Genomic DNA, 15,716 nt, shown 5'->3' on the forward strand with positions numbered 1-15,716 from the left:
GCCTGGCACTCGGAGCTAATACGCCGTTAAGGGACTGTCCACGGGAGAGCAGGAGGTGGACACCTCGGCATTTTTTCCGGGTCACTCGCTGCTTTGTGGCTATTCCAGGTTTTAGCTGCGATGAGGCGAGGCAGAGGAAGGCCACGGTGAACATGTTCTCGCCCTGCTGCACATCAGCTCACTTGCACCGCTGCTGCGGGAACATATCCCGAAGGCTCCCAAAGCGGCTTTGCTACTGTGCAGTAACAGAGATACAGCTGCTGCTCAGCCAACTGCGAATTTCCTCTTGCGAGCGCCAGTCCAATCTGAACTTCCACTTCTTCAGATTGATGCACGGGAACTAATGCAATTACCTCCGCAAGCCTGCTAAGGGCTGTCGGAGCTGTCACCTCAGACAAGCTCCCAGGGAAATCCGCAGGCTGAATTTTTCTATAGGCCTTTTATTCACGCGTGGCAACAGGTCGTCCCTCCTACATCCTGCGACGAGGCTGGAAACGCTGCCGAGAGCGGAGGATGGATGCTCCTGGTCTGCTGCTTGCAGCACGCCAGGACTCGCTGAGCAGCCAGGAGCCTGCGCAGGCAGCGCGAGTAGGCAGCACGCGCAGCTGCCTGGTGCCTCATGCTAGCAGGGTGCTGTGGCAAAGGCTCTTTTCTGGGTCTTTGCTCAGCCTTTCTCCGGGAAGAAATCAAGCTCAGATACTCCCACCGTTGTGTCAGCAGCAATAGAAGCAATCTCATAATTACCTAAGCCTGAAGTTGCCTTTTTTCCCCCCCTCTAAATATCCATTGGCATAGGAACTGAAGGAATATAAACACTTGCTAAGGAGATTTCTAATAATATGAAAAGACTTGGAAATACGCTGTTGATGCAAAAACCAACACCTAAAAACTGAAGCAGTTCCCCGTATCTGCCTCGTCCCACGCTACCTGTGGCTGAGCACAGCTCAGCAGTGGAGGGCAGGCAACGGATCAGTGGGGCAGGCTGGGTCCAGGCTGGCAGCTGCCTGCATTTACACCAAAGCTAATTTGCTCCATCGCCTCCCCCCGCAACTGGTAAATCAGTATGTGGTAATGACTGTATTAGCTTTCCCATCATTTCTCCACTCAAGGTTTTACGGCGGTGCTAAATCGCCGATCCTTGCAGCGACCTCCGCGGCAGGACCACGGCTGCTCCCACGGGACAGCGCCGTGCCGGAGCGATGCGCTGAGCGGGGGACGGGGACACGGCGCCTGGTGAGAGCTGCTCTCCTCCGACCGCGGGCGAAGGCACGCGAAGGAGCGCGACCGGGAACCGGTAATTTACGCCCTGAAATATGCCTACCACGCATGCTTCCCTAATGTATGGAAATGTCACATTGCTTTAAGTATTGCACTGAACTTCTGTCCTCCAATCAATGCCCAATTTCCTTCCAAGGATAAAGCCGTACATTATTTTTGGCTGACCAATTCAGCTCAGGGCACTCTAATTTTTCCCTGTGCACTCAGAGGACAAATGCTTCACTGTGATTGCCTCAGAGCAATGACAGAACAAGCACATTTCTAATGCCTGGCATAGCGCGTACAAAATATATTAAATGTATTAACTTTGGCACTTGCCGGGTCTCGGGAGAAGCTCTTGGAGCTGCTCGTGTGCTTTGCCTCCACTCTCCCAGCTCCTTTCTGCTCTCCTCATCTGCCTGGAAAATTCCCTGTCCCCAAAACTGTGGCTGGAGGTCACCGACATTTGCCGGCAGCTTGTCTCTGTGCCCCGCTGTGAGCTGCCCTGAACCGCTCGGCAAGTGGGGGAGGCCGGCGAGGCTCGCAGATGGCACTTGGCCATCCCGGTGCCGCAGAGCAGCTGAGCGGTGCCGGCAGCGCCCGGGCTGGGAGATGCTCACCGACCCCGGGGGCACGCACAACCCCGGAGCCAACATACGAGCAGAGCAGGGAGCACGGGAACGCATCCAGGACAACAAGACCAAATGCTCTGTTGGCTCCGTAACACCCGTATTCGTAATGTCCAGATGCTTAAAGCCTGGCTTGGCTTCGCCTCAGGCTGAACTGCTGGGAGTGAGGCTCTCGGAGGAGCGAGGCGGGGGACAAGTCGCATGGGAAGTCACCTTCTCGCCCTCGTGCCGGGGCGAACCGGCCAGCTGCCGTGCGGCAGAGCCGTGGCAGGGCAGGACCTCCCGGGGACGCCTGGCAGGGAAACCCGTGGGGGCTTTCCCACCGCCCTGCCCGCCCAGGCGCTGCCCAGCAGCCCGGCTGGGACCAGGGCCGGCGTCGACCTGCGGAGCAGCCGCCTACTGCAAACCCTCTGGCTCTTGCACGGGAAGCAATTCCCAGGGCTCACTCTCCAGCCACAGGCAGCCCGGGGTTTTATTACATTTTCAATAAAAAAATGCTGCAAGATAACACCCTGAGCGGCATCTGCCTCGTGGGCTGCTGCTGCTGCGAAGATGGGAAAATTGCCCTTTGTTCTTCAAAAATACATCTGAGGGAAAGCCCTTTATAAGCAGGCAGCGTTCTCTGGGGGCTGCCAAGGACGTCACAGGCATCACCATGAATAACAGTTTATCTACAGAGTTTCATTCAAAATGAAGCCTCAGACATGGCCTAAAATTATGGGGACGCTGTGAAAATGGCTTTATAAACTATGGCTTTTTTCCTCTATGAGCAGCAGCAAAGTACAGGCCAGACAAAAGCCAGCCGAGACTCTAAATGTAATAAATAAGTCAGCGGAGCTGATAAAAATAAAGGATGAAATATAATTCAGCCATTCAGTGACAGATCCCATCTTAGCTGTGATATAGGGTCTGTTGAAACTGTCATTGCTTCAGGAAATTAAAGAATGAGCCCATTAGTAAGGATATTTAAAGATGTTCATATTAAGATTATGACTTCCCAGATGTAGCCCGTGCAGGGAACATGCTCTATTCGAAAGCCATTTTTCACAGTCCCTTTTCAGTCCCGCTCCAAAACCCCGAAAGGTGCTACGGGGGGTCATGACACGAGGGGGGAGTGGGGAGTGGGTGACGCACCCCGGGGCGGTGGGGCAGGGATGGGGGATGTAGCACCTGGCTCAACTTCTGGGTTGCCATGACAATGGGAGTAACTGGCCCAAACCTACAGAGAAAGTGCCATGTTGGCAACTGGTCCTGGGAGGGGAACCTTAACTGGTGCCATGTGCGAATCCTCGGCACCGCCGCGTTGCTTCCCCAGGGCTGCAGCGGGGCCGACACGCGCGTGAGTGCTTTGCACGTGCGCGTGAGCGCCTTGCACGCTCCCTCGGCTCTCGGGAGCCAGGAGCAATTGCTGTCACTTGCTTCCACTTTCAGCTACCAAAGCAAACACCATTGCTGGCAACAACGGAGCAAAGCAAATAATAAAAGCAAATACCCAGCGGCTACGAAGCACGACGAGAAGGAGAGCTGCAGCTGAAGAGGAGGTTGTGGGGAGCGGTGCAGCCTGGGAGGGGGTTTATGCACGCCCGTGCCTGAAGGACGAGGGGATGTCGGTTCAAAAAGAAAACCAATGGTAAAAAAATGTGAAGATGTCTAGTCCCGGTATGTTGAAAAACTGATGGATAATTGTAATTAGCTTTCAGAATTTTTAATTATAGAAGGGGTATAAATAATCACAAAGCACAGCTTCACTAATGAGACTCCTTGTGCTAAGAAACACAGGGATGCATTTGTTAGGGAGACTTTGAAAGCTCTGCTGTTAATTAGGTGTCTCACAGCCAGCAGGGTTTCAGGAGAAGGAGAAACATGTATACATTTAAATCAGGCTCATTGTGAGAGGTATCCAACATCAATTATGGGATAGCAGGGTGCTAAAATGAACACACTTTGTAATTAGCAAGTGGATCCGAAAGGCAGAGAAGAGCCTTTGCTCCCTCTTCGGGTGCCTGTCAGAGGTATTTAATGTTGGTCAGGACCCGGAGGAGGAGAGGTGACCTGCCTTCCACGCACGCTGGAGAGCATCCCACGGCATCCCCGGGTGGGCTCCGTCAGGCGGGCTGGGATGGAGCAGGGCTTCAGCAGGACATCACAGCTGGGGCACGTCCAGCCCCGTACCACTGCTTTTATTGGCAGGGAAGCAGAGGGGGAGGGCTTGATTAGTTAATTAAGTGTGTAGGAAGGGGAAACGGGTTGCATTTCCCCACCCACAAAACCCGGGGGGGCTGGAGGGAGGTCGAGCCTCCCCGCGATCTTCCGTGGACATAGCTGTGATAAACCAGAACAAAATAAAGCGGTAGCTAAGGAGAGCAAACAAGGACGCTCCCTCCCCCCACCTCTTTTCTGGGGACAGCTGTGAGGGGCGAGCTCTAGCCTGGGGGGGTTACCGGGTTTCCCGCGCCCGGCGTGCGGCACCGGCAGTGCCGGGACAGGGCGGACGCGGCTGCCGGCAGGGCCAGGCAGCCCCGCCTGCGCCTCTGGCTGGGGCCGGAGCGGCTCTCACGCCGGCGCGTCCCTTGCTGGAGCTGCGGCACGGTCAGGCAGAAACGGAGCCGTCCGGTACGCTGGCTGCTAGGTAGCTTGCGTGTTTTCTCGCTGGCTGTGCACAAACAGAAAAGGTGATGGCAAAGGCCGGGGAGATGCTCTCTAAAGCACACACCTGTTTTCGGCTGCCCCCGGTGCCCGCTGTGCCGGACCCCCCCAGCAGCACCACGGCTCAAAACCAGCGGTGAGCTCGGACCCACGAGCCAGATTTCCACCGTCCTTCCTCAGGTTTTCTTTTTTGACTACAAATTTCAAGCCTTGCCACAGGAGTTTATGCAAGTAATTACGTTTAGCTGGTATTTGGCTAAATCTAATGAAGCAATGATAAACAGCTCAGCATTTTCTTCCCTGATGAATAATGAATATTAATTCGGCTGTCAAAAAAGAACCTCTGCTCATTGCAAAGATTAGATTCCCGTGCTAAAACTTGGGGAGGGGATAGGATTTCACCAGAAAGGAGGGCATTTTGGGAAAGCCTGCGTCTCCTCCTGTACGTACCTGCACAGGGGAGAGCAGAGGCACCTGCGTGCAATCCTGGCACGCGCTGGCATGACGTCTAGCAGTAATTCAGCCAAGTGCCGAGGTTTTGCACAGTTAAGGAACAAGCAGGCAGTGCTCAGTGTTTCGGTTTATGTCGCCTCTGCAGACAAGAGCAGTCTTTGCTTTTGAAGGACTTTTCCTATATGGTGAGGGCCTGTGGAAAGCCAAGTACAAGAAAATGGCTCTTTTTGACAGTAAGGATGGAAGCGTCGATGAAGAGCAGCAGGCGGGCTTCAGGCGCCTTCTTAAGCAACGGCTGTCAATCCCCCTTTGATCAGTCTATTTTTTTCGGCAGAAAGCAGGCTGAGCGTGAGTTGTGAGGACATGCCAGGCACCGCGTGTCCCACGTCGCAGGCAGCAGTGACAGCAGGAATCCCGCTCCAGACGGGGAGTGCCTTCTGTAGGAAACTGGCCCAAAAGCCTTCTACAGGTTATTTGCCTCCGCATCAAGGATCCCACTGAACTTGCGGTGCATCTCTACACCTCCCAGTCAAACGAAGAAGACCCGTCATGCTCTGTGTCCCACGTGCAATGCCTTACTTTTAATTACTTTGCTTATTGCTTGATAGCTTTTTTAAAATTTTATTACTTCACTAGATAGTTTTTATTACTTTGCCGTGTGCTGCTGCGGCAGGTGTCGGGTAATGCCTGCGCAGCTCAGCTGCCCAGCGCCCGGCAGGGAGGAAGGGGCAGCTCTAGTTAACACGGCTGAGGCTTTCGGCGGTCTGTGGCGCACGGGAGATTGCAGCCCAATTAAGAAACGCCAGGACTTTATTTTTTCAGACAGGATATTGCTAGCGAGCGAGACATGGGCCAGAAAGCCAGCCTGGTTTTCAGCAAGAGGCCGAGTACACCTATGCCTCTGGTTTTACATATGGTGCATTTATGCACGGCCTAAGCATTAAAATATAAATTGCCCCGGACCATCTGCTGCACCTGTTGCCAGGCAGAATTTACAGCAGCATAACCATGACAAATTATACAGAGAGATCGCGAAAAGCTGCCTAATACATCTTAGGAAAGATTTTGGAAGTTACCTGCATTCAGCCGGACCGTTTTTTCCCGGCTGTAAATTATTTCCCTACATTCTCAGACTGGCTACAGCTGGCATTAACATCTGTGGCACACGGGCAGAAAATCTCAGAGCAGCCAGTGCTGGAAAAACAACCCCTCAGCGTCCTGAGCCTTAACTACAGCGAGACGAAGCCCCAACATGTGGTGGCAGGGAATGAATTTTTGCGCATCGATAGACAGAACCGTGTCTCAGGGAAACTTGTAAATAGCTGGAAGGTGGAAAACTGTTTCGGAGACTAAATGTTCACTGTGCCGGAGAGCAAGCTGCACTGAAGCATCTTCTCTGCCTTGAGAATAAGCCTCTTTTTGCTGCTCTGAGTCCTTTCCCGTTTTCAGTCCGACTATAAAGTGCTGCGACAGCCAAAGCCTTCGCTCTCTGGGCCACCGTGTCAGCTCTCCGTTTGCCCACTGTGCCGTCTCCCAGCTCGGTGTCCATCACTGCCTTCAGCTGCCTCTGCCCCTGGGAGGCTTGGAGGATGAGGAACATCGCTCTCTTTCTCCCGGCTATTGCATTTCTGTTGCTGGTATGAACGGCCGGGTGAGCACGCAGTGCAAACACCCCTGAGCATCATTTATTTCAGGAGGGAAACGATCCCGGAGTTCCGGCTCTGTACCCAGGCGGGGAGAGGTGCAAGCCATCCCCACTCCTTTGCTTCCTCTCTCAGACATGTTCAAATTACCGAGGTGACGTTTCGCCTCACAATTCATGTTTTTGATTCTTAATTCCTATTAGCGATTTCTCGTCGAGCGGCCGCTGGTGGGTGAGGAAGCTGCACGCCCCAGCACGGCCGACAGCGTTGGTGCGCCTGCAACGCTGGCAGCCTGCTGGAGCGGCGGTTATGGAAGGGCTCGTACTCAGGGCTCGGCGTGGGAGCCGTGGGGAGCTGCTCCCGCGGCCGCGCTCGTTCCATCCCCGCGGCCAGGCTGCTGCCGGAGAAGCACAAACTGTAATGAGCCCCAATGCACCGTGGCTTCAGCAGCTGTAACAGCCCCACGCTGGACTCTAAAAGTACTGGTGTGTGGCTCTCCCTTTCCGGCACTTTCTCCTTGTGTTTTTGAGTGAAACATCACAGCCCAGCCTTGGAGGAAGATCTGAGCTCTTTGCCTTTACAGGTGTGTATTAATCTGCCACTCGACGGTTATTTTTAGCAGTGCAGGAAACGTGCTGCTGGTGCTGCTGCTGCTGCAGGAACCCCGGGGCTGGGGGCGATCCCGCACACCGGCATCCCGTAGGATGCTCCTGCCGCCGGCCCCGTCCCAGCCTGGCAGCCCCTGGCTGCCAGGGAGGCTCGGGGGGGCTCACCCCACCTCGCCCTGGCTCTCTGCAGCTCACCGCCCAGCACGGCCCCCGGGCTGTGGTGCTCCGTGCTGCTCCGTGCTGCTCCGAGCGACGTCTCGGTGCTAGCACCACGTTAATCTGTTTCTAACTTTAACCAGCATGTGGGCTGCAGTGAAATGCAGTTCGCACATGATGTGAGGGAAAATGCGCGGCTCCTCCCAGGGAGAGGGCGGGCGTGAAAATGAGTGGGCCCGGGTGGGCGAGGGGAAGCAAGACCCAGGCGGCCGCTGCGGGGCACCCGGCTGTGCCCGTGTCGGGGTCCCCCGGCAGGACCCCTGCGCGGCGGCGCGCTGTGGGGGTAACTACCAAGCTGGCTTCTTCCAGCACGCTGCCGGCTGGCATCCCTCTACTGAGGAGGGAATTGAACCGTCTCGTTCCCGGCGGTTGCTCTCAACAGCCCCGGTGGGATGTGTCGAGTTTCTTGATGATGCTCTTAGGCACCAGCAATCCACGTCCCAGGCTGGGCCAAAGGCTGAGGAAGCAGCCTGGGCACAACGGGGGATCCAGCCCGTCCTTTTCGAGGGGTGCAGAGGGAAAGAGGCTGCTTCTCGGCACCTGGCTCCCCTTGGCAGCTGGCGCTGCGTGCATCTCACGAGGCAACTGTAAGCCCGAGGGAGCGTAGGAGCACACCCAAGCGAAAGCGCTGGATGGGGACTGGAGAAACAGCATCAGGGTTTACTGTAAAAACAGACAATAAACTTTGCATTTGGCAAAAGGAAGCAACTCCAGCATCTGCTTGAGAAGATGCCCAGGCTGGCGGTGTGAGGGCTGGGGAACGTGGGGGCTCCCAGAGCCCAGCAGCAGCCTAACGGAGCCCATCTTTCCTTTTTGTCTTTACACAACTCAGAGACAACAGGCACTGAGATGAAGAAAAGCACCGACGAGTACACCTGCGGACTGGTTTAAAATACTTAAACACACTAAAATGCTTGCCTGTATTATTGAACTTCATTCTCCTCAATCCAGGCTTCCCAGTGACTCTGCAGCCCCCGAGCTTCAGCACTTCAAACCCGCTTTTCTCTCCCGAGCCTGGCTGTGACAGGGATGCGTGTGGCTGCTGTTTTTCCACTTACGGTTATGACTGAGTATTGCTTAGAACAAAAAGAAGGGGGAGAAAGAGAGGGTATTCTTGCCTGTACAACTCCAATGTGCATTCAGATTGAAATAAAATTATAGCAAATAGAATCTGCAGCATTGGAGATAAAAATGGTAATGAGTTTTGATAGTTCACTTTGATTTCCTCTATTGAAATCGAGATGTTAGGTCCCCGGTCACACATCAGGCAGCTGTACAGCTTCCAGGGGACGAGGGAGAGGGAACGGCATGCTGCTGCTGCTGCTGCTGCCACTGCCGCCGCTGCTGCCGCTGCTGCCGTTGCTCCCGAGCATCGCGGCCGTGGTGAGAGCGGAGAACTGTGAGAGGTGGCCATTACAGCAGCCCTGCAATTAGACCAGCTATTGATCGTTAATACACTTTTAATCAATAACCTGGGCAAAGCTGAGAGCTGGATTGATGTTGCAGGGGTGTGAAGTATCCATAAAATTGTCATCTGAGTATTCGGAGAGGGTGAGCTTCTCCTCCACTGCTGATTAGCTGGACGGGGATGTAATTGGCCAGAGAAAAGCAGGAGCTGACTGACACACGCTTTCATTTATGAAGCGCACGTGTTACCGGCAGACACATACACTTACGTACAGCTCCAGCGCTACCTGCTCCTTTCACCAAGGGTCTACATTCCAGCTAATGGTGCATGTACACACGTGATCATCAAAGCAGAAATCCAGATTTCTGAAATCCAATTCCCTGCAAGAAAAGCATGGTTAAACTTATTACTGATATCACTGATAGCCGATAAATTAATGATCTTACTCCACCCTCATGTCATCAGCCACACGCACAGGAGGAAGGACAGGATTAGGAATGAATTGCCTCTGCAGCCCCGCGGGTGCAGAGCACCCGTACAGCAGGACAGCCACCACCTCACCCTGAAGCAAAATCACATCATCGTTCCCACAAGCAGCTTGTGGCTGTGCAGCCAAGCCTTCCTTGGGCAAAACGAAGTTATCTTCTGCGGTGGGGCCGTTGCTGCCAGGGGCGCGGGGACTGGCACACCCCGGGCTCCGGACGGGCCCGCGTGCCCTGACGAGCTCCGTGCACTCGCGAGGAGCCATCTGGGTCAAATTACAGGAGGAAATCGCGAAATCTTCTTTTTTTTTTTGCTCTGAGAGCTCAAGGGCAAAATTTGAACATCAGAGGCAGGGAGAGGTATTCCTGGGCTGATTTGTGAACATCTTGTTGAGACGTCTAGGATCAGATCTGAAAATATTTTAGTGATGCAGAGAGTGATTCAGAGAGTCATCTGGGTTATCCACCCCTCGCTGAGGATGTGATTGAAATGTTTGTGGCTGAATATCATCCGGGAAGAGCAGAGCAGTCATACCCGGCGTATAAACTGTCATGTTTATATCCCAGGATCTCCTCAGCCTCGTAGCAAGGCTGAGAGGAGCATTCATCATTTTCATACACGCTCTTCGGGTTGCTGCGGGGCTTTCTCATGCAGCACCGCTCCCGGCTTTAACCCGGCGGCACCAGAGGGACAATCCCTTTCCCCAGCCTCACCCGCAGCAGGTCCGGCCAGGAGGGACGAGGCGCTCGTGGGGAGTGCCAGGGATACCCCGCGCCTCGGGAGAAGCTGGCCCCTAATTTTTCTGCCAGAAACTGTAAGGACGGGAGGTTAGCTTCTTGAGCCCGTGGCTGGGGGCAGCCCCGAGCCCGGGGGCGGTGGCAACTTCCCGGGGACCCAGGGACCGTCAGGGCGGCCGGTCCCCCCGCTCGTGCCCCTCCATGGGGTCCCTCCACCATGGCGAGCGTCCTGGCTGCAGGGAGGGCTGGCTCTGAGCGGGAGCAGCCTCCCCAAAGCACCTTTTCGAGCGGGTGCTGTTTGCTTCCTGGCTGCTGGCGTGTGCAGATGAAAAAGCGTGTTGTTTCTTCCCTCCCTGGCTAGCCAGCTGCCCAAAGACAAATTGTCCTCCCTTGGGGTGCACATTATAAATGCTTAAGCAAATTAGCCATAAATAGAAAATGTAACATATGGGTCTGTAGATAATGTTTCATTATAAATTATCATATTCTCCAGGGAGATACGCCTCTTCCCTTCACACCAAAGACTTTGTGTTTCTTCTTCTGTGCAGATTTTGAGTTTCTTCTTTTTTTTTTTTGGTAGCTGTTTCTGACAACGATTGGACTCAGTAGTTGATTTCCTGGGTGCGGAAATTGGGATATGAAACTCACTTCTGCTGCAAATCCTCTCGGATTTAATACTCTCTCATTAAAAAAAGACAAGAAGTTCTGATGAAAGGTGTCTGAGCAAAAGCCCTGAAGATTAAATGTGGCTGTTTATCCACCCACAGTTACAGCGAGGACAACAAGGCTTCTCCCCGCGCAGGCAGCCCTGCCTGCTGCACGGCCGCTGCTGCTCGGTCTGTGCCCAGCGCCGGCAGCGATGCGGGACCACGGCCCCAGTTCTCGACTAGATTTAAATGAAGCACTTTCCAGATCAAGAGTGCCTGTGAATTACTCCCTCTGTATAGCTGATCTCTGAAGTCCCCTTCTTCTCCTGCTTGGGCTGAACTGCTCAAGGGGAATTTGCCCAGCGCAGAGGCATCGCCTCGGATGCCCCTCCATCCCCCCATGCCCTTCAGCCACCATGGACCGTGGCGAGCAGCACCGAGCCCCTCCCTCCTCGCCAAAGTACTTGAAAACCGTGTTACTATTCACCTAGCTAGAGAGTCCTTGAAGGAACAGACTCCCCAGACAGGCTGAAATTCATCTTCCATGTCTTGGAAATTGACTGGTTTGGTGCTTTTTTTTTTCCCCACTTATAATTCCGTAGGTTTGTTCCCCCATTGATGCGGAAACAAGTTCTCAGTGGCTGCCTGGAAGGTCTTGGCTCACTCTGGGAAGGCGTTTCTCTTCTTGCAGAAAGCTCCCTGGGCTGGCGACTCGCTGGGGCCTTGATCATCACATGGACGGCAGCAGAAAAGGAATTTTTTTCAGAAAAATGAGTGCATCTGTAAACACAGACTTTATAGGCAAAAGTCACAGCATAGCAAGTAGCTTTCTACGACACATATATAGGTGCATAAGGATGTATGTCTCCGTGTAACAGAAATTGAACTAATCTGAACCACTTCGAATGAGATTATTACAGACCGAGAGATTTACCTGCCATAATTGGAGAAATCTTGGCACTTGCACCCTGAAGCTAACTGATGTCATCAAAGCACTGAACGAGTCCTGATTTTGGTAGTTAGAGTCCCACCTGGCATCTCTGCCTCTCGGTAATAACCACAGACTTAAGGAAAGAAAATGTATAAAGTAACATCTGTTGCAATGCAAATATTTGGGAGGATTGTAGCAGCTCGTACCAGAGACACTTCCTGGCCCGTCGTAGCTGTAAAACATCCCCTCGTCGTTTGTCAGCATCTTCCTCGGGCTGCCGGCGGGACGCAGAGCACCGGCAGCACGCGTGCTGAAGGGATGCTCGGCGAGCCCGTGGCGGCTGCACAGCCCTTTCTGTGCGAGGCCGCTCCACTGCAGCACCCCAAGAGCAGCCCAGCGACACGCTCGAATGCTAGAAGTAGTTTGGTTGATTTTTATTAAGCGCCCTTGAAGCGTCCGCTGGAGCCGGGTGCCAGCGCAGGAGGCCCCGCAGAGCTGCGGCAGCCAGCCGTGCGGCAGAGCTGTTGCCTGCCAGGGTTGTAAAGCAGAGACTGGCTTATTGGTGAATGCTTTGGGAAAATAAAGTAAAAACAAAAGAGGCAAGCATGCAGCGGAGCGACAGCAGAGCTGCGAGCTGCTTCCACCATCAGGCAAGTCTTTTCCAGCGCTCTGGGTGAGCCTGAAGATAAAGGGATGATCTCAATCCTTCCTGGGACCGAAATAAACCTTGCAGGGAGGGATGTGGCCGTGCACGGAGCCTGCGGGACGCTTCGTCCCGTTGCCCCGTCCTCCCTCCCAGTGTAACGCAGCACGGAGCCTGTGGGATGCTTTGCCCCGTTGCCCCGTCCTCCCTCCCGGTGTAACGCAGCGCGCTGTCAGGGAGGATTTGCAGCGGTTCCTCGGCGGCGCCGAAGGCTTTAGCAGATATCCCGTTACGGCGGGGACAGGTGACTTAACTGGGTCAGCTGGCTTTGCGCTGAAAAGGCTTACACCTCCGTATTAGCCTCCTTAGCAAGTTTCCTGGCAAACTTCAAAAACAGAAGGAAAAAAAAAATCCAAATCTAGCTAGAATTTCATTCTCGACACAACTGAGACGTGCCCTTCCTGGTGGTGTTGCTGAACAGAGAGGGGCCGTGGGTGCTGGGATCCCCCGCGGGATGCTCAATCCTGGCACTGGGGATGGAGAGGACCCAGCACAGCCCATCTCGTCCTTCTGCTTCCCTGTCATCACACCCAGGGGACGACGAAGGTGCCATTGGGAGCCCCGAGCTCACGGCTGTCTCTCCCCAGGATCAGCCCTGTCCCTTGAGGCTTTCACGCCGTACCGGACTCTCGCAAGGACCTCCGGGGCAGCGGTGGGGCCAGAGTCCCTATTAAATTTACTTTATGCATCCAAGCAGGTTCGCCCTGCGCTGCCACATCTCACAAGGCTTGGAGAAACCTTCTGCCCAAGGAAATATTTACCTTTCCTCCGCGGCAGCAAAGCGAGAGGTCGAGCTGAGCCGCCCCCTCCGCATCCCCGGCTGAGAGATGAGCATTAAGCAAATCAGCTTAGTCATTTAAAATAAATAACGACCCAAACTTATCCCTGCCAGTCACAGAGCTTTGGCTTATTGTTCCAGTCAAAAAATAATTATCACCCTGAGGCCTCGGAGATAAAAAAAGGGGAAAAGGAACAGAAAAGGCAGCGAGAGGGAAGAGCTGCAGCAACGCGTTCCCTCGCCAGCTCTGGGAGCTGATGCAGTTTTCCTGCAGGCACAGGGAAACGACGCGCTACCCAGGGAGGGAGTTGCGACGTACCCGGGTGCTTCGGTACCTTCCTTCGCTCCTTGCCAACTTGGTGCTTTTATAGCTTTACACTTGTACTTTTTTTTGGTTTTTTTTAAATCTGTGGCTAATCTTTCACGCTGCGGCATGACGCGCTCCGTATAACGAGACGAACAGATGCAAAGGCGATCTTGAGCGTGGAGCAGCGCAAGCCATCGCCAGCAAACCCTCCAAACCCAACAGCTTCGGGGCCCTAATCCTGTGGGAGGGAGGCAATACTCTCCAGACATCTCTACTCTCCTCCTGAGGCTGCGACAGACTCCGGGGCAGGCGGTGATGCCCTTTGCACACAGGATTTCAACCGGGCAGGAAAACGAGGCAAAACCCGCCCGCTCCATGTGCCGGCGGTGAATTATTCATCCCCTCCCAGCCAGCATTTACATGCAGAGGGCTGCCTTAATATTAAGCAAACAGCAGGGATGTGGCAGGGACACAGGTCCCCTCGCGCTGCCTTCGGTGCCCGAACGCAGTAGCGCGTCTGCGGCACTAACGAGCTGCTCCAGTGTAAATACTGCATACATCCAGGAGCCGAGCGGGCGCGTATCCTGCATGTCTACGCAAAGCAAACACAGATTATGCCGTTTCTTCAGGCCTTTCATTTCACATGTCATTTTTTCTGTATAAGTATAGGTTTACATGAGAGGTAATTATCATCCTTTCAAAGCTCTTAGTGCAGAGTAAAATGAGACGGAATATTACATTTGTAATATAATTGTAAATAAAAAGGGCCGTAATAACCCCCAATTAGCACATTAAAATACATCGAGGACTTGCTTTATCACTCCGGTGTAAACAAGACCTCCAAGAACACCTTGTATTGCCGAGACAGCACCGGCGGCCTCCCTTCCAGAGCGAAGTTACGCAACACCCTTAAAACCAGCGATTAGCCGAGTCAGACATGGTTTTTTCATGAGGATGAATTAATCATGGGCGATTCTGTTCCCTCTGCCGAAACATCTGGTGCCAGGCAGGGAGGAGAGGGGCCGGAGGCGCAGCCCAGCCTCCTCTTCCCTGGTGGCAAGAGCAGCATCGCCGGCTCCTCTTGGCGGCTGCGGGAAGCAAGCGGGGACGAAGCAAAGGGGCAGCGTGCAGATAAAGGCAAAAAAGACCAGGAGCCCATCCTTGCTCTTACAGTTAGGCGCTGAAGCAAGCGCTAGACGAACAGCATCTTCTCCCACCGCTTAGGAGCGGGCGACAGCAGAGGCGGGGGCCGGTGGGGGCTGCCACCCGCCCCGCGGCAGCACCCGATGGACACGCGTCGGCCGCCGAACAGGAGAGACCAACTTTTCTGCTGATTTCTGTAAGTAGATGGAAGGCAAAGAGGCTTAGGCCTTTCCCAAAGCCGTGATTGCAATCCCCCAGGGAGACTCATTTTCAAATGATCTTGTTAGACATTGTTAGGAATTGATATATTTGCATAGCATGAATGTTAAAACTCAGAAAGAACTCAAATGCCAATTAGAGGCACAGTGTTTTTTTCCCCCTAATTAATCAGCCATAAAAGAGCAGCTCCAGGTGTTTTTCCCTGACTAAACACCAGCAGAAGTCTATCGTTATTAATCTTGATGACCCAAGTGTCATCACCATATGCAGATTTTTTCAAGGTGATGGAAGACTGGGAACAATTCGAGATGCAAGGCAGGAGCGCAGCAACCCGCTCGCTAAGGACCGTTCCCGGGGCCTGGGGACCACCGCTGGGATAACGCAGGCTCTACAGCAGGTAGGGACGCCGACAGATAGGCTCTATTTCTTTCTCCTCAATTTAAAATTGTACTCAAATTTTCCATTAGTTCATTCTCACTTTTTTCTTCTTTTGTTCTAGTCCGCAGAACAGGCCAGGAGAAAAGATGATTATTTGACAGAGGTGCATTCTCTTAAGAAGACAGTTTCATCAGTTTTACCAAAACCACACTCTGGGGTGCTAACCCCGCCAGACTACCTGGCTGGGACCTCCTTGCTGCAGCTTGCAGACAGGACTGGCCATGGCGGGGACTTAAACACCGTAATTTAGACATCCAGGTAGATGCTATGCCCCATTTCAGTATGCCAGCTACTCCTGGGACGTTACACTCTGCATAAAATCAGCAACAAAACCTGGAATTTCTTTTCAGAAATCAGTGAAAAAGTGATGAGTCAAGTAAGTCCGGGCCCATCTCCGAGCTGGAGCAAATGCACTTGCTGAGAAATGTTTACGCTGATATTCGGAGGCAAGAAATACTGCACTCGGGCAA

The 15,716-nt window shown here is 53.6% G+C and overlaps 1 long non-coding RNA gene across 1 annotated transcript; it reads left to right on the plus strand.

The window, feature by feature from the left end:
* The first annotated feature begins 6,869 nt into the window (after positions 1-6,869).
* On the plus strand, positions 6,870-15,442 carry LOC142092324 (uncharacterized). The gene is made up of 4 exons (XR_012677011.1): positions 6,870-7,211; positions 10,661-14,785; positions 15,079-15,205; positions 15,308-15,442. It is a non-coding gene; the product is annotated as an uncharacterized LOC142092324 (long non-coding RNA).
* Positions 15,443-15,716: the final 274 nt, after the last annotated feature.

This window comes from Calonectris borealis, chromosome 23 (genome assembly GCF_964195595.1).
Source record: "Calonectris borealis chromosome 23, bCalBor7.hap1.2, whole genome shotgun sequence".
NCBI classification, from domain to species: domain Eukaryota; kingdom Metazoa; phylum Chordata; class Aves; order Procellariiformes; family Procellariidae; genus Calonectris; species Calonectris borealis.